The sequence below is a fragment of the Nuphar pumila genome, chromosome 11 (genome assembly GCF_984573655.1).
Source record: "Nuphar pumila chromosome 11, dmNupPumi1.hap1.1, whole genome shotgun sequence".
Lineage (NCBI taxonomy): Eukaryota > Viridiplantae > Streptophyta > Magnoliopsida > Nymphaeales > Nymphaeaceae > Nuphar > Nuphar pumila.
The window spans coordinates 95,558,405-95,583,461 of NC_143259.1; the positions used below are offsets into that span (position 1 = coordinate 95,558,405).

Sequence of the window (25,057 nt, forward strand, 5' to 3'; positions counted from 1 at the left end):
CCCCGACGTCCCAGTGTCCTCAAAGGCCTCTTTTTCTTGTTGCACGCAATCTGAGGAACATGTTACATTGGAGCCAGCAAAAAGTTCTGAGCTTAGCCAAGGATAGTAAATTTCAGGTGGCATATTTGTTGTGTCAACTCTGTGATCAAAATTTTGTTCATCAAAGACAACATTTCTTGAGGTTCTGATACGTTTGTTGGTGGGATCATAACACCTATATCCTTTGTAGTCATCTGCATATCCCACAAATCTGCACTTTTGGGCTTTGTCTTGAAACTTGTCTCTCAGGGACTGATCGATATGCACATAGCAAACACATCAAAAAACACGTAGATCATAATAATTAGGATAAGTTCCAAAAAGACAGTGATAAGGAGACTTATTTTTCAGAATAACCATAGGCAATCTGTTTATCACATGCACGGCAGAATGGAAAGCTTCTGTCCATAAGTTGATGGGAAGATTGCTGTCATGAAGCATACTCATGGCACTTTCAACGATATGCCTGTGTTTTCGTTCAGCAATTCCATTTTGTTGAGGGGTGTGAGGACAAGACACCCTTCTTCCTATTCCGTTATTTTGAAGAAAAGAGATAAAATCACGGGATGAGAATTCCCCACCTCCATCACATTGGAAAAATTGAATGGACTCAGAAAATTGATTTTTGACAAGGGAAAGAAAATTTTAAACAAAGAGAAGACTTCCGACTTATTTTTTATGAAATATATCCAAGTGTATCGAGTATAGCTATCAACAAAGATTAGATAGTATTTGCTCCCAGATCCAGAGGCAACTGGGGCGGGTCCCCATACATCAGAACAGATTATCTCAAAAGGTTTTGAAGCTCTCTTATTAATGGAATGAAAAGGCAATACATGACTCTTGCAGGAAAGGCAACTGGAACATTTGTGACTGTTCTCATCCCTATTTAGACTTTCTTTTGGAATGAGATTATTAGATACAAGTTTCTCAATGAAATGACCCCCACAATGTCCTAATCGACTATGCCATAAGAATGGCTTATTACATTCAGAAATACTAAAAACATTAGCAGAAGAGGATGAACATGTAATAACCACGATTTTTAAAAACTTAAGTGATTTGGGCCTGGGATCCAAGTCGCGGATCCGGGACCCATATCGGGGTCGTTATATATATATTTATTTCGTAACACATATATGTACTTACATTAGTGCAAATTTTTTTAATTTGGCAATTTATTCAAGAGATAACTACGTATATAATAGATATATGGGCTTGGGATCCACATTTCGGATCCAATATTCAGATAGGATCCATATGGATATAGGTAAAATACCCTATATATTCGTATACATGATTAAATATATATAAAAATATATATTATATGAGTATTTTTAGGGGATCCACGATTGGATCCATTTGGATCCAATCCGTGGATCCATACCAAGTGGGAGGCAAGGGTCCGGTCGGGTTGGATCCTGAGCCGCAGGTCGCAGACCCGACCCTCTCGTTAAAAGACAAAAAAAATTTAATTTAATTTAAAGCAAGAAGCTTTTGGACCCGGGTCGGACCCGACCCGGATCCATAACCCGATAGGGTTTTTAAAACCCTATATCGGGCTGCAGGGTTTTAAAAAAAAAGGGAAACAGCAAGAATCGTGCCTAGGGCACGATTCCTGCTGCTACCAGAAAGGAAGGAAGAGGGGGGGGGGGTCGGCTGGCGTAACCGATCCCCACCCATCTCGGCATGGAAGGGGGGGGATCAACCGATAAAAGGGAGTGGAGAGGGGGGGTCTCTTCCCTCGTCTCCCTCGTTTCTCTCTCCCCTCGTCTCTCCCTCTCTCTCTCGTGTGGGCGTGCTTTGGGGAGGTGGAGGTCGCCGGAAAACAGCAGCCACCAACAGCCACCGCAGCCACGGTGGGTACCCCTGTCACAGCAGTCGCAAGGGACGCGACTGCAGCTCCGATCGTCGGAAAGATCGCCGGAAAATTCTTCAAGAGGTACGGGCTCTCTATTTTGAAATCGGGTGAGAAAATGGGTATGGATTGGATTCCATGTAATCTTTTTGGGAAATATCATCTTGAAATTTCTGTTTTTTTTCTCTTTTGGGCTTTAAGTGGGTTGGATTAGAAAAAAAATTTTAGAGGTTAGAAATTTTGGCACGTTACATCCAATGTTTTACACTTTGGTTTTTCCTATATCTGGCCATTTTCTAGTTTGTTGTATGACTGGTAGTGTAGAAATTATTGGACGCATTTATTGTGCTGTAAAAGTTTATGGTATCGCATGAAAAAAAAAGCACCGTGAGCATGCACCTTCAATGGGGTGTGGCTGTGTCTTAAGAAAAAAAAATCCATGTACTTGTGCTCTAAAGAACTCCGCCTGTGTAGTTATACACTGCCGGTCCCAAGCCCGGATAAAGGAGGAGGGTTGCGGTAGGCCTGTGACAGCCAGCATAAAAACTTTGTCATATCCTATGAAAATGAACCAATATGAGAATTTCGTTGGGGCGTTCCCTACTGAGCGACGCGCTGTACTCTCTAGGCCCGGAGGCAGTGATAAATGTGCAAGGGTTGCTAGGTCGTCGCCCAGAAGCGACGCGTCACACCGGCGCCCGGGTGTGGTGTCAAATAGGCAAGGGTTCCCTCACTTTGTTGGACGGGTGGGGGTAAAGAAGTTAGTCCAAGACCATAAAATTAGGTTAGCCACTTGGAACATAGGGTCTTTAACTGGTAAGTTGGTAGAGTTAGTAGATGTTATGTGTAGGAGAAAGATTGATATTTTATGTCTTCAAGAGACCAAATGGGTAGGTGAGAAAGCTAAAGTGATAGAACCTTGGGGATATAAGATTTGGTATACAGGAATAAATAGGAATAGGAATGGAGTAGGGATTGCTATGAGTCGTCAGTTTATAGATAATGTAGTTGAGGTCCGTAGGAAGGGTGATAGAATTTTACTTATTAAATTAGTATTAGGTACGGATATTATTAATATTATTAGTGTTTATGCACCTCAAGTAGGTTTAGATGATTCCATTAAGCATCAATTTTGGGAAGATTTAGATGGAGTAGTACAAGAGACATCTTATGGAGAAAAGCTTTTCATCGGCGGTGACCTTAATGGACATGTAGGCATTAGTAGGGATGGATTTGAGAATATCCATGGAGGCTATGGTATAGGAGAAAGAAATGAAAGTGGAGAAAGGATTTTAGATTTTTGTTTGTCCTATGATATGATCTTAGCAAACACTTGGTTTAGGAAGAGGGAGTCTCACCTAGTAACATTTAAAAGTGGGGTTAATACGAGTCAGATAGATTTTTTCCTACTTAGAAAGAGTGATAGGGGTTGTTGCATCGATTGTAAGGTTATACCAGGAGAAAGTGTAGCTACACAACATAGAGTCTTAATTTTAGATCTTAGAATTAGACAATGCCGCAAAAGGGATAGACATAGGATAGATCCTAGAATTAAGTGGTGGGCACTGAAAGGAGCTAAACAAGGAATGTTTGTAGCGCAGGTAGTTAAGGAAGTTGATTGGTGTCTCGAGGAGGATTCAGAATCAATGTGGAATAAGATAGCGGGTGGTATGAGAAAAGTAGCTAAGGAGGTATTGGGTGAGTCTAAAGGCGGTGCACCACTAGGTAAGGATACATCATGGTGGAACGAGGATGTCAAATTAGCTATTAAGGTTAAAAGAGAGTGTTATAGAAATCTAAGTAAGAGTCGTGATAATGAGAATTTGGAGAAGTATATGATAGCAAAGAAGGAAGCTAAAAAAGTTGTTCGAAACGCGAGGGCTAAGGTATATAAGGAGGTTTATGACAAGTTGGATACCAAAGAAGGCGAGAAGGATATTTATAGGCTTGCAAAGATGAGAGATAGGAAATCGAAGGATTTGGGTATGGTTAGATGTATCAAAGATGAAACGCAAAGGGTTTTAGTCAAAGATGAGGAGATTAAGGAGAGATGGAAAGATTATTTTGATAAGCTATTTAATGATAGTCATGCTCAAGATCTTGGAGACTTCTCCATTCCTTTTCATGAGATAAATCGTGACTTCATGCGCAAGATTCAAAAGAAAGAAATTGCAGAGGCTTTGAAGAAAATGAAATCAAGAAGGGCAGTTGGCCCAGATGGTATACCTATCGAGGCTTGGAAATGCTTGGGAGAGAAAGGTTTAGAATGGTTGACAAATCTTTTTAACTTGATTTGGCGAACAAATAAGATGCCTAATGAGTGGAGGAAGAGTACTTTGGTGCCTTTATATAAGAATAAGGGTGATATACAAGATTGCACAAACTATCGTGGTATAAAACTCATGAGTCATACTATGAAACTTTGGGAGAGGGTGATTGAGTCTAGGTTGAGGAAGGTTGTCATGATATCGGAGAATCAATTTGGTTTTATGCCTGGAAGATCAACTATGGAAGCTATACATCTTCTTAGACAACTTATTGAAAGATATAGAGAGAGGAACAAAGATTTGCATATGGTTTTTATTGATTTAGAGAAGGCATACGATAGAGTACCTAGGGACGTTCTCTGGTGGACAATGATGAAGAAAGGTGTTTCTCTCAAGTACATTAGTATAATTAAAGATATGTATGAAGGAGTAGTAACCAATGTCCGCACTTGTGGAGGGGTGACAACCAATTTTCCGATAACGGTTGGGTTACATCAAGGATCTGCTTTAAGCCCTTTCCTATTTGCGATAGTGATGGATGAGCTTACGAGATCAATTCAAGAAAATGTACCGTGGTGTATGTTGTTTGCTGATGATATTGTTTTGATTGATGAGTCTAGAGCTGGGGTTAATGCTAAGTTAGAATTATGGAGACAGACATTGGAAGCTAGAGGTTTTAAGTTGAGTAAGAGTAAGACTGAATATATGGAATGTCGGTTTAGTAAGCAACGAAGTAGTGATGGGAGTGTAGTGAAGCTTGGTGAGCAAGATATACCGGTGAATGATTATTTCAAATATTTGGGATCCATCATTCAAAAGTATGGAGAAATTGATGGAGATGTAAATCATAGGATAAAGGTTGGGTGGATGAAATGGAAAAGTGCTACTGGAGTGCTGTGCGATCGTAGAATGCCATTGCGGTTGAAGGGAAAGTTTTATAGGACGACTATTAGACCCGCTTTACTATATGGTACGGAATGTTGGGCTGCCAAGAGACATCATATTCAAAAAATGAGTGTAGCTGAGATGCGGATGCTTAGATGGATGTGTGGAAATACAATAAAAGATAAGATTCGGAACGAAGAGATACGTAAGAAGGTAGGTGTTGCACCCATTGAAAATAAGATGCGAGAGAATCGTTTACGGTGGTTTGGACATATTCGGCGAAGGCCTAATGATGCTCCAGTTAGAAGGTTGGAGAAATGGGAAAATATATTAGTTAAAAGAGGTCGGGGTAGGCCTAGGAAGACTTGGATGGAGATGATAGGAAAGGATATGAATGCTTTGAACCTCACCGAGGACATGGCGTTGGATAGAAATGATTGGAGGAAAAGGATTCATGTGGAAGACCCAAAATGAATTTCTTTTTTGGTTCATATCGCTGACCCCAATTGTTTTGGGATGAAGGCGTAGTTGTTGTTTGTTGTACTTGTGCTCTAAAGGCCGTGTCTTAGCAGGTGCGCCTGTAGACCAGTCAAATTCTAAATAAAATATGCTTTCTTTTTGGGTCTTGGATTCAAGGCTTTTGCCTAATCCTGCTATGTCGTGTTTCCTGGGCCCTCTAATATTTTTTTTGCCGTCTTTGCCATTCACATACGCAGTCACGGTCCAAATTTTTCATGATTTAAGGTTTTATAAATACTGAAATGTTAGAACGATTTACATTAAGATTGGGGAGAAGTTCTTATCTGCATATAAATCATTTCTGTAAATATGACTCTTTAAATCTTAATGTGGGATAATACCTAGTTAACATTATTGCAAAGTAGCTGACTTCTTGTTGTATTATATGGAAAAAGTTGGCGTACCTGTTTTAGTTTATGCATAAAATTTTCAAATTTGAATGAGGCTCACTGTCCACTTAGTGTAAAATTTAACTGCATGAGAATTATCTATCTTGGCATATGGGCAATATTTCTTTTTTTTTGGATTTGAAATACAGTATGTTTATGTACTTTCTGTTTTTGGTCTTAACTTACTGGAATATCTAAATGTGCATGCACTGGGCAGTTGGCTTAGTTGAGAACAAATCCTGTCGACATCACAAAAGATGTCCTTTAGTTTGATGTATTTTTGACTGGGCCTTGTTATCTGTGTCATACCCTGTTTGCAGACAATCTGTTTCCAAGTTCAGTGTCCTAGAAAGATTGTACATGGTTTACTAAGATTGTGGTGTATGATTGGTGATTTGTTGACTCGTGTTTTGGGTGACTATTCTACATAACTCTTTTTGGTCCAGTAACCAGTGCTAGAAGCTCCTGTTTGGTAAGCCAACATGGTCTTGGTCCAGGCCGCCCAGTGTTCACCAATGCTACTTAGACCATACGCCTAATATTCATATTATTTGTCAACCTTCAAAATTCTTGGAAAATGTTTTGGTGCTTGAGGAGTTTTCTATTATGTTCTTCACGAGCAGCATTTTAACCATCATGCCAATACATCTTTGAAACAAGCCATAGATCGGCATGTAGGTTTTGAAAATGAACGGAACTTGAACTAGCTGTGTGGACTCTCATAACAGTACCAAGAATATCCTTGTAGCATTCTGTTTTGAAAAGATGGTTTAGACTTTGTTGAGCAGTAGTCTGAAATCTGGAAACGAACTGATTATTCTTTAGATTGTCTCCATTAGTGGAGACAATTTAGGCCACCAGGCAGTATCTGGTTATTTCAAAATTTTCACACACACGGCATAAATCTAGATCTATCTGAAAATTGTGATCCACTTCTAATGCTATCTATTTGGTGCAAGGGCTGTGCATTTTTATCATAATAAAAAGCAATCTTAGGACACCAAATCTATCTTGATTTATGTTTATGTATTTTGTTCATGCCCATTTACATTGTGATCAAGATACGTAGGATAGCTTATGCTGCGTTACTAATGGTAACACTTGGCTGTTTTCTCATGCATGAGTCTACATGGAATTGAAGTATGTCTACATGCGAGTGGTTGTATGAGTGTGCACATAGCCGTTGTACGTGTGTATTGCAGGGAAAGCATGCATACAAATACTCAATGAAATCATGCCGTTGACATGAATATGCAAATCCGAGGGACACATGCAATAAATATGAGATTGCGAATTCATATGCATGCATATGCTTATCATTGTTTCGTGCGCATTTTTAATTGGCATGCATAAATGTACATTGTGAAACATTCAAAAGTGATGCTTTGTGGTATGCTATTCATGGTTTTTGCATGTGGTGCATCGATGATAAATTGGATCATCAGGGGCTGGGTGAGCCTCGAGAACCAGTTGTTCTCTTTTTTAGTTATTTTGATGCATTGCAACAAATCAAATGTGATATTATTGTGTTACTGCCTTGTTCTATGTTGTCATGGGCTGTGGTCCCGTGAAAAGCTTAGCATGCTGATGTGCAAGCTTATGTTATTAATTCTGCATGTAAATTTGCAAAGGTAAAAGAAATGAATTAATAACCAGATAAAAGGAAATAAATAACAGTGTAATTCACTTTCTCCTTGATGTCCCTGCTTTAGCGTGGGAATCTTGGATATTGTGGTTTAGGGGAAACCGTGAGGATACAAAAACTCCGTGTGCGTTTTGTTGCCCCTGAACCCGATATTGAGGTTCTTCTCCTGACCACGGTTTGAGGGAGAGTCCGCCACTTTACCCGGGAGTGGTGTGTTAGTCACAACTGTGAGTTTGTTTTGGTATACCAAGAAAGTGGCGCCAGTGGATGCTGTTTTACATGGTGTCCCCGACTTTGGATGCTGTTTTCCAAGGTTCCGATGGATGATGCTGTTTCCTGATATCGGTCGAGGGCTAAGTTTGGAACCCGGTAATAAAATACAAATTGTGTGTGAAGCTACCCCGGGAACCCTACTTGACCTCGAGGACTGTACCCGTTTGGTGTATCCGCGGGCAATGGTAAATTAAAAAGAGGAACTTAAAGATTGTGTGCATTTAATAGGACATGCATATGGAAAGAGGAGAGCTTAAATGAAAGATAATATGGATTCATGCATTATACATAAATCATGCATATTCTTGCTCTGCATTAGTTCATGCATGTTTACCTGTTCACTTGGTTGTTATACATTGATCATTGCATGATGTTGATCTCCCTTGCATTCAAATGCTTTTATTGATTAAATTATAATCACTGTTACTCACTTAGTGTTCCCTCATGCTTAATGTTTATTTTATTGTTGCATAACTGTTTAATTGCCTTATAATTTGGTCATAATTGTATCCTTCTAAAATATTACATGGATCTTATTTATGCTCTTTTTCTTATTTGATTCATTAGGGAAACCTGTACGCAGAATTCCTCGGATTTCTGACCCTCTCATTTTATTGGTTTTTCCCAGACACAGGTGATCAGTGAAGTCGACTCGCTTCTGAGGGGATACGAGGGTCACATTTGTTTCAGACGGCTTCACTTACGGACAGAGTGGCTCTACTGTTATTTACTTTTAGTTCTTCTTATTTCCTGCAATTTGTTATTTCACTTTTGACATTGAATATGACTCTTATTGATTCATTAATAAAAGAGTTCAGTTGGTTGGTTATGAATGATAAATGTAAGTTGGTTTGTGGTGTGTGGTTATCCAACTGAAATTGGAACTGTAGGGACCCCAGGTCTCTGGGAAGTTTTTCGCAACTCTAAGAAAAAAAAAATTCTGCATTTTTCAAAGGTATGAGTTGGGGTCGTTACAGAACACGACTTTAATGAAGACTCTGAACTCAGGTGGACAGGGCAGACTTCATGACAAGGAGCTTCTTCAAAGACATACATATTGCCTCGTCTCTTTCCTTCAGCGAATGTTTCCCTCGTGCGAAGGTCCTTGACCTGCACAGAGAAGGGAGTGAATTCAACTGAAGCATTATTATCATCAATAAGTTTGGAAACAGAGACAATATTTTTCTTAATGTCAGGAGCATGAAGAACGTCAGAAAGAGTAAGAGTGGAATTTGACATGGGAATGACAGTTTTTCCAACATGAGAAACAGGATGGTGAGATCCATCTCCAGTGACAATCTTACTTTTTCCAAAATAAGGAATGGGATTAAAAATCTTACCTGCATCACCTGTTACATGAGTCGCTGCCCCTGAGTTGACAAACCAGGTGCCTTCATCGCTCTGCTTCAATTTCAACTCTGATAAGGCAGATATCAGCAAATCTTTAATCTCTCCACTGCTTGAGAACTTCCTTTTGTTTTCTGTCTGTGGACCCTTTCCTTTATTCTCTGGATTATGCCAACAATTCGCCTTGATATGTCCCTTTTTTGTTACAAAGAAAGCAGGTAGGAATGGATCTTGACCCGTGCGCATGAGCTAACATATTTGGAATAGGAAGCAAACCACGCCCTCCGTGTCCACTTCGCCCTTGTCCTCCTCGTCCGCGTCCTCTACCATAAGTTACCCCTGTGGCGAAAACTTCTTGAGAATTTGTGTGAACGTGAGATTCCTTAGAGAACCCTTTCAGAGTCATCTCATACTGAATTAATTTTGCTCGCAACTCATCAAAGGTAGGAAGGGCAGGAAGACACAATAGGGAAGTGACGATCATGTTGTAGTCGGATCCCAATCCACTCAGAGTCTGTTGTACCATATCGCTGTCACTCACCGCGCATCCTATAACTGCAAGTTGGTCTGTGATAGTCTTCATCTTGTTCAGATATTCCATGATGGTCATGGAATCTTTTCTCAACATCTGGAATTCCCTCTTGAGAAAAACCATTCTCGCCTGCGAAACTTGTGAATATGTTTGAACCAATTTTTCCCAAAGTTGTAGAGCAGTACAATTGTCGGGAATAGCAACAAGGACCTCTTGAGACAAGGTGGAAGTTATGTATGCAACTACTGATTGGTCTTTCCTTTCCCAGTTGAGGTACTCAACATTCTTGACATACATAATTGAACTTACTCCTTTGTCGTCTTTTTCTTCTCTCGTAACAAATTCGAGTGGGACGGGAGTGGTTCCATCAAGGTGACCTAAGAGACCTTGACTCCTTATAAAAGGAATGATTTGTCTCTTCCAAATCAAGAAGTTTGAGGTAGTTAACTTTTCAGAAACGAGTTGAGTGAGAAAACTTGAGGAAAGATTGGATGAAGGGGAATGAAGATCCATGAAAAAGGAGTTGTAATAAGAAAGGAAACCTCCTTTTTTTTTTGAGTATTCACAGAGTGCTCAGTCTGCCGTCAGAGAGGTTTGCTGATCGCCTTCTTCCTCTTTTTTTTTTTTGCGCTGTGTAACTCAAAGATAAACGACCAGGAGCTGTCAGAACTGTCAGAAGAAAAACTGTGTTTTCACCACTCGTAACTCAAATGATACGAGAAAAGTCAAAAGAGAGCAAAGAAATGAACTGTCGCACAACAGGCTGGACAGTAAAAGATTTTTTTTTTTTTGGAATCCCAGATTATATGTCAACTGGGGTTATGCAGGAAAAGAGATCTGAATAAGAAAGAATATGCACGTGAAGTAGATTCACGTGAAAATCACGACCTTGGATGAACAGCGTTCACGTGAATCCTGCGTGAACAAAATAGGGATTCACGTGACGTGAATCCTGCATGAACAGATTAGGAATTCACGTGAGATGTGAATCCACTAAGAGAAGATTTGAAAAATGGGCAGATTAGGGATTCACGTGGGATGTGAATCCACTAAAGGAAGATTTGGGAAAAAAATGGAAAACGGTAAAGGAATCGTGGTAGAAAAAGAAGGTGGAGATTGAAATCGTGGAAGATGGAGACTGAAATCGTGAAGAAAAAAAAACTGAAGAGAATGAAGGAATCGTGAAAAAAAACTGAAGGAAATGAAGGAATAGACCTCAAACCTTGATTTGCCGCACCTTCGGAATCCACTTCAACCCTTAGCTGGATCTTCGCTCTGATACCATGTAAGTTTTTCTCTTTTGTTCCTGTATTGAGAAAGAGAAGAGAAAGAGAGAGGGAGAGAAGGAAAGATATCGACTGCAGCTTGTCACGATTTCTGTAAAAGAAATCGTGACCTAAACATGTATTTAATGTTACATTACAATATGGGTTACATACATGGACGGTGACATGGATCGGGTCGGATCCTGCACCTTTTTCAGTAACCAGCATGGTTTCTTTTTCTTTTTTTGGTTATGGGCCAAAGCTATATGATAATGATGGTGGTAGCCTTGCTGGCTTTTAGTATTCACTGTTCTTTTGATGAGATGTAGCCTTGTGTAGAATAAAAACTATTAGTATCTCGGTGCTCCAGCTGTAGCCTTGTGTAGACCTCTCTTTTTCACATGTCAAATCCAATAAATTTCTTTTAGCTGTCATCTCTGTGCAGCTGTATATAAAATGAAATTTGAAAAATCCTATGGCGTGGCAGTGGAGTGGTAGGCCTCATGAAGACTCTCTCTCTAACAAACCACATCAAACGTTGCGCTTATATTTTTTTTCGTGAAGACCAGGGAGTTTCAGACATGATTGAATCATGACATTCAGCAGAACGGAGCAGGCTGGGATTGCCAATCCTTTCGTTTAATCAATTTTGTCTTGTTGCCTCAAAGTACACAACAAGCAGAACGTGGGTAACGAGTCTTCAAACAAACGCCCGACCCGCGCCGGTGGAACCCCTTGACCCCCTTATATATATATATTTACATTTTTGCCCCTGCCGCACCCCCGCACCCGGGTTTTTTGGAAGTGCCGAATCCCCGCACCCGCACCCGCACCCGCACCTGCACCCGCACCCATGTGACATAGCCTTCTTTTGAGTTAGGGTTTGAGGAGGACATGGTGTTCTGGATTCCGGACATTCAGTGGTCTAGTTGCTTAACAACCTTCTTCTTCTTCTTCTCTCATTGCCAGCCTCACACCAAGAAGACTAACCAACTGACCAAGTGGCTACACCGTCCACGCATCAGACCTCCCAGTTGAAATAATCATAACTTTTGTTTTGTCTTCAGCAGAAATGGGTCAATAGTCAACACCTTTTGCATGTGTCTCCAAGCATGCCTTAGCAAAACAATAAATGGACATTCAAGATTTCATATTGTTATTATTATCATTATTTCTTTTTCATTTAGACTATGAAGTAGAAAGTCAAGGGTTGCGCCAAAGCAATTTGCCTTGTCTAGGGCGTGATTACCATGAAAAATAGCAACTTGATGGATGCTTTACTGGATGAGGGCTTTATTTATTTTTGTTTTTTCAAAGTACTTACTATAAGGGACATGCCAGAACGGATAAGCAATGCTAGCACCTAACCAAGCTATTATAACGAAGTATGCATGCGGAATTACAACCCAAATATGCAAAAGCATCAACTAAGTTCAATAATGGACAAGTGCAAAGGCACAAAGAACATACAAGCAAGAAGTCCAAGATGGAACAATACAAAAAGCCTTAAAAAGGCAATGCGAAGTAAAAAATATATAGCTTTATTGAAGAGAGCTTAAAAAGGGGGAAACATCCCCTGTTTATGCACATCAAAAAGGAAGAGAGAGACCATTGGGAGCTCCCAACGGTCATAACGACTCCATGATGGGGGCCCCAATGCAATAAAAAAAAATAAAAAATAAAAAGGTAAAAATTACATTTTGAATAAATAAAAAACTCTAAACTAGAAAAATAGTTGTTTCTAGAAACAACTATATGAAAAAACTAAAATGCCCCTATCGGGCCAACTAGACAATATATATATATATATATATATATATATATATATATATATATATATATATATATATATATATATATATATACCACCCCCCTCTCAAACTTACGAAAAAATAACTGAAAGTTTGCTAAGGAGAAAAATAAATCGAGGAGCATAAAGAACTTTGGTGAAGAAGTCCGCCAACTAGTATTCTGATTTGACATACGACAATGTAATAGTTCCTTTCAGATATTCATCACGTACATAATGACAGTCCATCTCAATATGCTTAGTATGCTCATGGAAAGTGTGGTTGCTTACGATGTAAATTGCACTTTTATTGTCACAACATAGCATATCTTCGAAGGTGTGGCGATGGCTATGCCCATATCACTAAGAAGACTTTGAAGCCACACAAGCTCCATAATTGTAGTTGCCATTGCACGATATTCGGCTTCAGTTGAGGATAGAGATACTTTGTGTTGCTTCTTACATCTCCATGAAATCATAGTCACCTAAGAACACACAAAAACTTGTAGTTAAGACTTTGTCATTGGGATTTTCACCCCAATCAACATCAGTATAAGCATATAAATCAAGTGAAGAAGATGAGGATAAAAAAAACCCCTTAGTTATAGTATTTTTGATGTATCTGACAATTCTTAAGACAACACTCATGTGCACAGTGGTAGGGGCATGTTGAAACTGACTGACGGAATGAACTGCATGAACAATGTTTGGTCGAGTGATGGATAAGTATTGAAACACGAATGACACGTGCACCATTTAACAAAGGATAAATAATGTTAAGTAAAGTTCATATTCACGACCATAGTCGGGATATGAATAATACTTAAAATTGTTTTTCTTTGTTAAAATACAATTCATTTTAAAAGATCATCATATTTCAAGTATATTTTCTTTCTTTATTAGAATCTAAAATAAAGATTAAATCAAAGTATATTCGTGGCCATAGTCATAAATATACAAAAATTTAATCTTGTTTTAATTCTATAAAGGCACAAAAATTCATTTCATTCTTTATTGGAATTTAGATAAAGATTAAAATTAGAATATGTTTGTGACCATAGTTATGAATATATTAAAGTTTTAATCTTGTTTTAATTCTATTAAAGAATAAAATTTGATTTTAATTCTAATTTCAAATAATTTTTTTTAAATACAGTCATTATTTAAGATAAAATTGCATCATTATTTTTCCTTTTTCAAAATTATTCAAAACATTTTCAATTTCAAGGTATTTTTCAAGTGATTTTCGAAATTTATTTTCCATTTTGTTTTCAAAAGTAAAGTTCAAAATTATTTCGAAATTGAATTTCAATTTCAAATTTAAAATCATTTGCAAATTCAAAGTATTTTCAAAATCTATAACAATTTCGATTTTGACTTCAATTTTCAATTTCATTCAATTTTAAATTCTATTTCAATTTTCTATTTTCACGTTTCAACTTTATTTTCCTTTCCCATTTTCAAAATTCTAATTTCAACTTCATTTTCATTTCAAATATTAACTTCAAATTCCTATTCAAATTTTAAATATTGATTTTATTTCAATTTTAAAATCAATTTCAATTCTCTATTTTCGGGTTTTAAATTCCAAATTTTGAATTTCATTTTTAATTTCAATTCCAATTTTCCATTTTCTTCCAAAGTTTAATTTCAATTTTCTATTTCATTTAAATTTCAAATTTTAAAATTCGAATTCCATTTTCAAATTCAAATGTCAATTTCAAATTTTCTATTTTTCAAATTCAATTCTTTATTTCATTTCAATTATCGATTTTTATTTCAAATTAAATTTCAAATTTCATTTCGAGTTTCCAATTCTAAATTCCAATTTCATTTCCAAAATTTCAATTTCAATTTCAATTTCAATTTCTAATTCCCAACTTAATTTTCAAATTTAATTACATTTTCAATTTCAGATTTCAAGTCTTCAACTTTAAATTCAAAGTTCAATTTTAATTTCCAAACTCAAATCTAATTCTGATTTTCAATTTCAATTCTAAAAGCAATTTCAAAATTCTAGGTTTGATTCTGAATTCAATTCTAAATTTAAAATCAACTCCAAATTCGATTTTCCATCAATTAAGATTTCAAATTCCTTAACTTTGAATTCAATTTCGAGATTTCAAACTTTCAATTCAAATTCCAATTTCTCAAAGCAAAATCGATTTCTGTATTTCAAAGTCATTCCTTAAAGGATATTTTCAAATCTGTTTGAAAAATCATTTGGAAAAATTCAAATCTTTGAAATCTTTTCAAAAGCATACATATTTTTAAATTCAAAATCATAGCACAAGCCTGATTCTACGTGCATTTAAGAACTAAAATAATTTCTTAGATAAATTTAGGCAAAGCAAAGGTGTAAGTATGATCCTTGGTTCGATTATCCCTGGTAAAGGCGCGAGGAACGGTTGAATCTCGTACCGACGAGCTAATCCCGTCTCTCCATTTTTCTGCAAATTTCAAAACTGAGACGAGTAATTTCAAAACATCTTTATAAAAGGTCAAGTGAGACTTTGCGAGAGTTTTTCTCTTTATTCCCCTAAAAAAGGAATAAAAGGAAAAAAATTTGCAACGATTACATCTACCGGGCTGGCCCATCCCAATGGGCCTTAGTTATTTATTAATTTTTTATAATATAAATATTTAAAAAATTAACTATTGCATAGCAACTTGGTAACTATTACTATTTACCTAATTAGTTGCATTAATTTTATGAAAACTAGAAAGATAATTAATTGGATACATGAGAAGTTGAGAACTTGTGAATTATTATTGTTTACCTATGTCACATAGACACGTTTAAGTGGCCCACTTACCCGTATCGACACCGCCCAACACAGGGACGGGTACCGAGCGTGGCATGGGTACGTGCTAGGCTCGGATCGGGTCCAACCTGGACCCAACTTGAAACCCAAAAATCTTTTTTTTGTTTCGCAAAACCCTAAAAAAAGAGGGGAGGAGAAAAAAGAAGGAAAAGAGAGAGGCCCTTCTTCCTCTGCCCCTCCACCTTTTTCATCCAATCAAGAGAGATAGAGAGAAGCAGTGGGACAAACCCCTACGAAGAAGAAGAAAGAGCGGAGGAAAAAGAGAGAGGGCACCGTACCTTAAACATGTTGTCTGCTTCTCGCTCTTCGTCTTCACATCGAGATCGAGTGAGAGAGAGCAGCGGCTCCACCTCCTTCTCGTTCTTCTTCTTCACATAGAGAGAGAGAGAGAGAGAGAGAGAGAGAGAGAGAGAGAGAGAGAGAGAGAGAGAGAGGCCCTTTCCCTTAAAAATAAAGTGAAAATTTTCAATCACCCCCTGTTTTTTAATCAATTCATTTTACCCCCCTGTTTTAAAAAAAAATCATTTTACCCCTTAAGAAAAAAACACAAACAGCCCATTGAAACATCTTTAAATATTTTAAATACCCCCCCCCCCCCACACACACATACACCACACACACTATGTCACAGGGATTCGGCTAGCAGGGTGCCGCACCCGCGTCGACGCGACTCAACGCGGATGCGGTCAACCCGATCCTGGGTGCGTTGACCGCACCCAGGATCATTTCGGTCCATTTTTTTGAATTAAAAAAAAAAAAATTGCCCTGTGAAATGGGCTGCGGAATTTTAAAAAAAAAAAATTCTGCTGACAGCTGATACTTTTAAAACCATCCAGATCCTTCTTTTTCGTAAAGGATTTTCTCTCTCCATAATAAATGATAATGATGGTGGTAGCCTTGCTGGCTATTAGTATTCACTGTTCTCCTGACGAGATGTAGCTTTCGGTTCATGTTCGTAAGCCAAGTGGTGGGGACGGCCATGGGTTGCGTGATCGGGCCGAGCGTGTTCTGGCTCTTCTACAAGGCCTTCAAAGTGGGCAATCCCAATAGCGAGTACCAGGCGCCCTACACGACGCTCTACAGGAACATCTCCATACTGGGGGTGGAGGGCTTCTCGGCGCTGCCCAATCACTGCTTTGAGCTCTGCTGCGGCTTCTTCACCCTGGCCGTTGTCATCGACCTGCTCAAGTACAGGATCCTCCCCGAGAGGTGGGCCAAGTTCGTGCCGATTCCGATGGCGATGGCGATGGCCATCCCGTTCTACATCGGGGGTTACTTCACCATACTGTACGTTTGGGAGAGGACGAACAAGGCGGAGGCGTTCGGGCCGGCAGTGGCGTCGGGATTGATATGCGGGGACGGGATATGGATGTTGCCCGCCTCCATACTCTCTCTTGCCAAGATCAACCCACCCATCTGCATGAAGTTCCTGTCCCGCACCCTCAACAACCGGGTGGATTTCTGGTTGAGTGGTTGAGAAGGGTTGGTGATGGAAAGTTGCTCTCTCTCTCTCTCTGCTTTTATCTGTTGATATTTGCTTGGACGGTCCATATAATTGTGTGGTGCTACCGTGTGCTGCAACAACACTCAGCCTGCTTTTGATTTAAGTCTCTGGTTTTATTCGTATTTTATCAGCAGGCTCCATTCTTGAAATAGTTGTAGGGTATGATAATACAAGATTAACTTAATTAGTTCTATCATTCACTCAGTCGAGTTGGTTGAGTCTTTATCTAAATATTTGTCTTTTTCCAATTTATATGTCAACTTTGGTTGCTCTCAGATTTGAGTTACGGATTTACCAACCATTATTACCAATGATATGACCATGTAACTGTAAGTTTTTCACTTTTGTTCTTGTATTGAGAAAGAGAAGAGAGGGAGAGAAGGAAAGATATCGACTGCGGCTTGTCACGATTTCTGTAAAAGAAATCGTGACCTAAACATGTATTTAATGTTACATTACAATATGGGTCGGGTCTGGTATATCCAGACCCGATAACTCAATACATGGTTTACATACATGGACGGTGACATGGATCGTGTCGGATCCTGCACCTTTTTCACCCTCCTTCAAGTTGATCATGGTTTTGGACCATGAACAACTTGCTTTTAAGCATCCAAATGCGATCCTTGGTTAACCCTTTGGTAAATATGTCTGCAACTTGTCTTTCAGTACTGACAAACTCAGGTTCAATCTCTTTTTCTTCAACCTTCTGCCTCACAAAGTGTTGGTCGATCTCAATGTGTTTGGCACGACTGTGATGTACTGGATTGAATGACATATTGATAGCACTTTGATTGTCACAAAGCAAGGTAGTGTGGGAGATCTTTTCTCCTACTTCAGTTAGAAGATGCCTGATCCATGTGACTTCGGCAGTGGCAGCAGCCATGGATCTATATTCAGCCTCAGTGCTGGATCTAGCTATAGCTTTTTGTTTTCTGCTGCTCCAAGAGACTAAATTTCTTTCAATGAAGACACAATATCCTGATGTGGATCTTCTTTCGTCGGGATCTCCTGCCCAGTCTGCATCACAATATACAGTAATTTCGTGCTTGTTTTGGCTATTGGACTATGGTAAATATATCAATCCATCCCCAATAGTCCCTTTTAGATTTCTAATGATCCTTTTGACCGCTTCCATATGTCCAGTACGTGGCGCATGCATAAATTGAGACACTTGATTGACTGAATAGACAATATCAGGTCTAGTGAATGTGAGGTATTGTAACATTCCTATTATGCTGCGACCTGGTGGGGTCATCACACAGATCTCCATCATGAGCGCTAAGTTTTTGATGAAGTACACTCGGAGTTCCTAGAGGTTTGCAGTCTTTCATGCCTGCCTTGCTGAGAACATCTACGGTGTACTTGTGTTGAGTGAGTGTCAATCCATGAGCCTGGTTGTCAACTTCTACACCAAGGAAATAGCGTAGAACTCCAAGGTCTTTTATTTTGAACCTTTGACCTAATAAGTCTTTTATTTTTTGGATGTGTTCCGCAGAGTTTCCTGTGATGATAATATCATCGACATAAATTAATAATAGAGTAGTCACAGACTGACTTTTAAAAATAAATAATGAGTGGTCCAGCATGGAACGTGAAAATCCATGTTTCTGAATCTCTGATGAGAAGCTATCAAACCAAGAGCGAGATGCTTGCTTCAGGCCGTAGATGGCTCTTTTTAACCTGCATACATGGGTTTTACAATTTTGTTCTTGATATCCAGGGGGTTGTTCCATGTATACCTCCTCCTTCAAATCCCCATCTAAGAATGCATTTTTTACATCAAGCTGACTCAACTTCCATCCATGTTCAACAGCCAGGGAAATGATAATTCGAATCGTTCCCATTCTTACAACCGGACTAAAGGTCTTATCATAGTCTTGCCCTGCTTCTTGAGTGAATCCTTTTGCTACAAGCCTTGCTTTATATCGTTCAATGGTTCCATCTGGCTTGTACTTGATTTTGTAGACCCATTTGCATCCGACAACATTTTTGTCAGGTGGTCTGGGAACAACTTCCCATGTTCCACATTCATGCAAGGCTTGCATTTCATCATTCATGGCTTCTACCCATTTCATAGAAGCTGCTGCCTGATAATACATGATGGGCTCTTCATCCTTATTTATGGCAGTTAAAAACAGTTGAAAATCCAAGGAGAAGTTGTTATAACTAACCCACCTGTCAATAGGATGCCGTATGCGATTTGATTTTCTGACTGCGAGGGTATTAGAAGGAGTAGGATTGGTGACTGAGACATGATCTAAAAGGCTTGATGTTGCCGGTTTCTGTCTGGAATAGACAATGCCTTTGTATCTGCCCGGTACCTCCTCGACATTCTGTGACCCCGACGTCCCACTGTCCTCAAAGGCCTCTTTTTCTTGTTGCACGCAATCTGAGGAACATGTTTCATTGGAGCCAACAAAAAGTTCTGAGCTTAGCCAAGGATAGTAAATTTCAGGTGGCATATTTGGTGTGTCAGCTCTGTGATCAAAATTTTGTTCATCAAAAACAACATTTCTTGAGGTTCTGATACGTTTGTTGGTGGGATCATAACACCTATATCCTTTGTAGTCATCTGCATATCCCACAAATCTGCACTTTTGGGCTTTGTCTTGAAACTTGTTTCTCAGGGACTGATCGATATGCACATAGCAAACCACGCCCTCCGTGTCGACTTCGCCCTTGTCCTCCTCGTCCGCCTCCTCTACCATAAGTTACCCCTGTGGCGAAAACTTCCTGAGAATTTGTGTGAACGTGAGATTCTTCAGAGAACCCTTTCAGAGTCATCTCATACTGAATTAATTTTGCTCGCAACTCATCAAAGGTAGGAAGGGCAGGAAGACACAATAGGAAAGTGACGATCATGTTGTAGTCGGATCCCAATCCACTCAGAGTCTGTTGTACCATATCGCTGTCACTCACCGCGCATCCTATAACTGCAAGTTGGCCTGTGATAGTCTTCATCTTGTTCAGATATTCCATGATGGTCATGAAATCTTTTCTCAACATCTGGAATTCCCTCTTGAGAAAAACCATTCTCGCCTGCGAAACTTGTGAATATGTTTGAACCAATTTTTCCCAAAGTTGTAGAGCAGTACAATTGTCGGGAATGGCAACAAGGACCTCTTGAGACAAGGTGGAAGTTATGTATGCAACTACTGATTGGTCTTTCCTTTCCCAGTTGAGGTACTCAACATTCTTGACATACACAATTGAACTTACTCCTTTGTCGTCTTTTTCTTCTCTCGTAACAAATTCGAGTGGGACGGGAGTGGTTCCATCAAGGTGACCTAAGAGACCTTGACTCCTTATAAAAGGAATGATTTGTCTCTTCCAAATCAAGAAGTTTGAGGTAGTTAACTTTTCAGAAACGAGTTGAGTGAGAAAACTTGAGGAAAGATTGGATGAAGGGGAATGAAGATCCATGAAAAAGGAGTTGTAATAAGAAAGGAAACCTCCTTTTTTTTTTTTTGCGCTGAGTAACTCAAAGATAAACGACCAGGAGCTGTCAGAACTGTCAGAAGAAAAACTGCATGGTTTCTTTTTCTTTTTTTGGTTATGGGCCAAAGCTATATGATAATGATGGTGGTAGCCTTGCTGGCTATTAGTATTCACTGTTCTCCTGACGAGACGTAGCCTTGTGTAGAATAAAAACTATTAGTATCTCGGTGCTCCAGCTGTAGCCTTGTGTAGACCTCTCTTTTTCACATGTCAAATCCAATAAATTTCTTTTAGCTGTCATCTCTGTGCAGCTGTATATAAAATGAAATTTGAAAAATCCTATGGCGTGGCAGCGGAGTGGTAGGCCTCATGAAGACTCTCTCTCCAACAAACCACATCAAACCTTGCGCTTATATTTTTTTTCGTGAAGACCAGGGAGTTTCAGACATGATTGAATCATGACATTCAGCAGAACACAGCAGGTTGGGATTGCCAATCCTTTCGTTTCATCAATTTTGTCCCGTTGCCTCAAAGTACACAACAAGCAGAACGTGGGTAACGAGTCTTCAAACAAACGCCCGACCCGCACCGGGGGAACCCCCAGACCCCCTTTTATATATATATATATATATATATATATATATATATATATATATATATATATATATATATATATATATATATATATATATATATATATTTACATTTTTGCCCCTGCCGCACCCCCCCACCCGGGTTTTTTGGAAGTGCTAAATCCCCGCACCCATGTGACATAGCACACACACATACACACACACACACACACACATATATATATATATATATATATATTAGCCATGTCCCCTTACCCACATTTTTAGAACTTGTCATGTCGTACCCTCCGTACCCGTACCCATGTGACATAGCTATTTACAAATGGATTTGGGTCGGGCCGTGGGCTGCTCTTCAAACCCGAGCCTGTTAAGAACCAGGCCATCTCCAGGCCGGGCCGAGCTCTAAATGGGCCCAGGCCGGCCTGATGCCCACCCTTACTTCTGAGACTTTCATGGAGGATTTGAATCCTGTATGACTCGTGCTCCTCCATGGTGACTCTGGCAGTTCAACCTTGCCTTGACAAGGCCATTTAGTGTCTTGGACTCTTGGATTATATCATTCGTCTGTCCATTTTCATTTCAAGCCTTGCCCTGAAAAGGAATCTCTGCCTCTCAGAAATTCTGACTTATGCAACTTGAGTGCTCGTGTGCAAGAGCAGTGGCACTTGTGCATGATTAGGTGTATGATTGTGGGGCGGCACTTATGCATGTCTGTGTACAGTTGGAGTAAAGACGTAACCATGCAGAGATGCATCAGGGATAAGTGGACGGAATAGTTAGTTGATGCATAAAAACTGGAAATTATAATGTAGCAATTTTTCCATTTCTGCACCAATGAAGCGGGATTATGTTAGTGGAGGGGTCTCAATCTTGAGTGGCAGATTATTTCCAGCCTGCCTTAGCCAGTAAAAGATAAAAGGTGACATTTCTTGTTTGTTGTGGGAAAAGAGTTGGAAGATCTGCACTGTTTTTGATTAAGTGTTCCTCTTGGAGTTTTGAGACTTTTTCAGGGAGGATCTGAATCCTGTAAAACTGATGCTCTTCCATGGCTGCCTGTGGTAGTTCAACCTTGCCTCTCTGCCTTTCAAATGATAAAGATTGTTAAAGAATATTTCTGAGTCGCTTTCAGATCTATGGACCCATATTGATAGCCCACATACTCTTCGGTTTAAAGTGGTGGCATTTGACCATGTAAGGTCCTGTTTGATGATGTCCAAGTTAAACTAGTCATTTGCCAACCCTGTAATGGTATTGGACACAGAGAATCCTGTCAGCAGCTACTCCGTTAACAGTTTGCATCATGTTTAGATGATGTCCAATCCATTTGCATATGTTTCAAACCAGTTTGGCATTGTGGAAACGTGGCTTTAACAACTTCTCTGAGTTATGTGTTGTATAACCTGGTCAACCGGATCACCAAGGCTGCATGGTGTCAATTTGACAATAGTAGGAAACACGGGGATTAACAATGGTCTTTTTTTCTGGTTACACGATACCTCTGGGAGCTAAGTTACAATTGATCTGCAAAAAGTGTTACATGCATTGCTTGGGAGTTGGGACTATATAGATGTAACATGGCCTTAGAGGATGTTTCTTGATTTGAACTGATTGTATTAGAGTATCGAAGTTTTATCATTTCCTGACTCAAACCTGGCTGAGAAAGAGTTCTTGTTCAGTTGAAGAACCGAACAAAGCTTAGGCCATGTTGGACCAAAGTGAAGCATGCACTTATATGTATGATCTCAGCCCTACAACTAAAAAAGGGCTTGAAGAAGGGGGGAGACAAAATGGACATCTAAACAGAGCTGCAGCCAGATGAGCAAAGGCTTCCACATTTCTTTCTCGGCTTCCGAAACAAAGGCTTTGAAGACAACAAGCAGATTCAAGTCTTCGTTGGAGGAGGCAACCAAAAGGCGACTGATCTTCCGAAATGAGTAGTCGATCCGGAGACCTTGTGTGATCAACATGAAGGGTATAGGACAAAACAGGAGTTGGTTTCCAGCTACTCCAGAGAGATTTTTTTTTCTGCAACTATCTATCTATAGAGGGAGCCTTCAGCTTCCTTACTCATTCCTGCCTCTCTCACGGGGATTCTAGAAACCTCTGTTGTTATGGGATAAGGAATCATGTGTTAGGAATCGGGATGGGTTATTTTGCTATCTCCCCCTATGTCTGGATCCACATCAATGGAAAAAAAATGTGTCTGCGGTGGGATTGTCCATCCCCTAAGTTTTTCTGATCTGAGCACCGTCCTGCATTTCCTAGCTGTCGGTGATGAACAGCTTATTTAAGCGGCTTTTTGTTTGACCCAAAAAACAACACCTTTAAAGTAAGCTAGCAGCTCCCTCGAGCAGAGTTAGCTAGGAGTAGTTCCTCAATCATACTTCCTCAAGAGGTATATATATAGTGATGTGTATCTTCCATACCATCGTCCCAGATCTCTTTAAAAACATATTTGTGCAAGTTTTTTGCTTAATTCAAACGTGTAGATGTGTTTGCCATTGCTTATTACTAAAAAGCATGCTTTTGATCAAATCAATTTAACAAGAATTCTTGATTTTTAGTTGATCAAATTTTTGGTGCAATATATACCATTGTTTTTTTTTCATTGAGCTAAAAACACATCTAAACATAAAATGATGCTTAAACTAATACATGTTATCTACTAAATAAAACATAGATATCACATCTATGGGTTTAGATTAAACAAAAAACACATGCAAGTACATTTTCTAAAAGGGTCTGGGAGAAAAATGGACTGGAAGATATACCTCTCTCTATATATATGTATATATAGATGGATATATATATAGAGAGAAGGGGGATGGTCCACTCAATAAATGGTTCACCCCTTGTCCTCCCCTTCAAAATGTGTGTAAGATGCTTTTTGGACAATCTGATCTTATAGATGTGTTCTCCATGGTTGAAAACTTATGATTAGACTCGTGGATCAAAGTTTTTTGATGTGTAGGTAAGATTTTATATCATAGAAAATTTCACAAATTTCAGAACCGTTGGTTTTTGGATGCTTCTAAAATCCTATATATACATAAAAAAACGTTTGATCCAAGAGTCTTTTCATGTGTTTTCAACCATGGAGTATGGTCAGATTTACCCAAAAAACATATCTAACATGCACATTTTGAAGGGGAGGACAGGGGTGGACCATCCATATATATATATATATATATATATATATATATATATATAGAGAGAGAGAGAGAGAGAGAGAGAGAGAGAGAGAGATGCTGACAGCCTACCGCCACCGAAGGGGGGTTTTCAAGTTGTTTTTCCCAAATCTGACTGCACAGATGCGTTCAGCATGGTCAATTTGCTAGGAAATGACACTTGGATCATGTTTTTTCAATAAAAAACATGATTTTTTAAGCCTTGAATATTTATGGTATTTATAAAAAATTTTACACCATCGATTTTCAAAGCTTATAAAAACCTACCTGCCCATCGTAATCGAATGATGCAAGAGTCCATTCCTATAAAATCAGACATGTAGAACACATCTGTACGGTCAGATTTGAAAAAAACACAGAAAATAATCTTTCAAAAGCACCATGGGCAGCGGTAGACAAGGATCGTTGCAGGCCGCCACTCTCTACTCTCTCTCTCTCTCTCTCTCTATATATATATATATATATATATATATATATAAAGGAGAGAGAGAGAGTTCTGACATATAATTATAGGAAATACTAAATAAGGATTTGAGAAAACTGAAGGTAGATTCATCCTTGGACTTGAGTTGGATAAATCTTTGGGATTAAATAGGTAGATATATGTTTCCCTTTTTTCTTTTTGTTTTGCATTTCTTATAAAGACCATCTGATCCATCTTAGATTTGGGGGGGGGGGGGTGGAGAGGAGAGGGAAGA

General features: G+C 39.0%; 1 protein-coding gene and 1 pseudogene across 1 annotated transcript in view; both read left to right on the plus strand.

The window, feature by feature from the left end:
* Positions 1 to 25,057, plus strand: part of LOC149822539 (protein VASCULATURE COMPLEXITY AND CONNECTIVITY-like) — a 56,075-nt gene that overhangs the window by 29,576 nt on the left and 1,442 nt on the right. The window lies entirely within an intron of this gene.
* Positions 16,583 to 17,110, plus strand: LOC149822540 (putative metal-nicotianamine transporter YSL12 pseudogene; annotated as a pseudogene).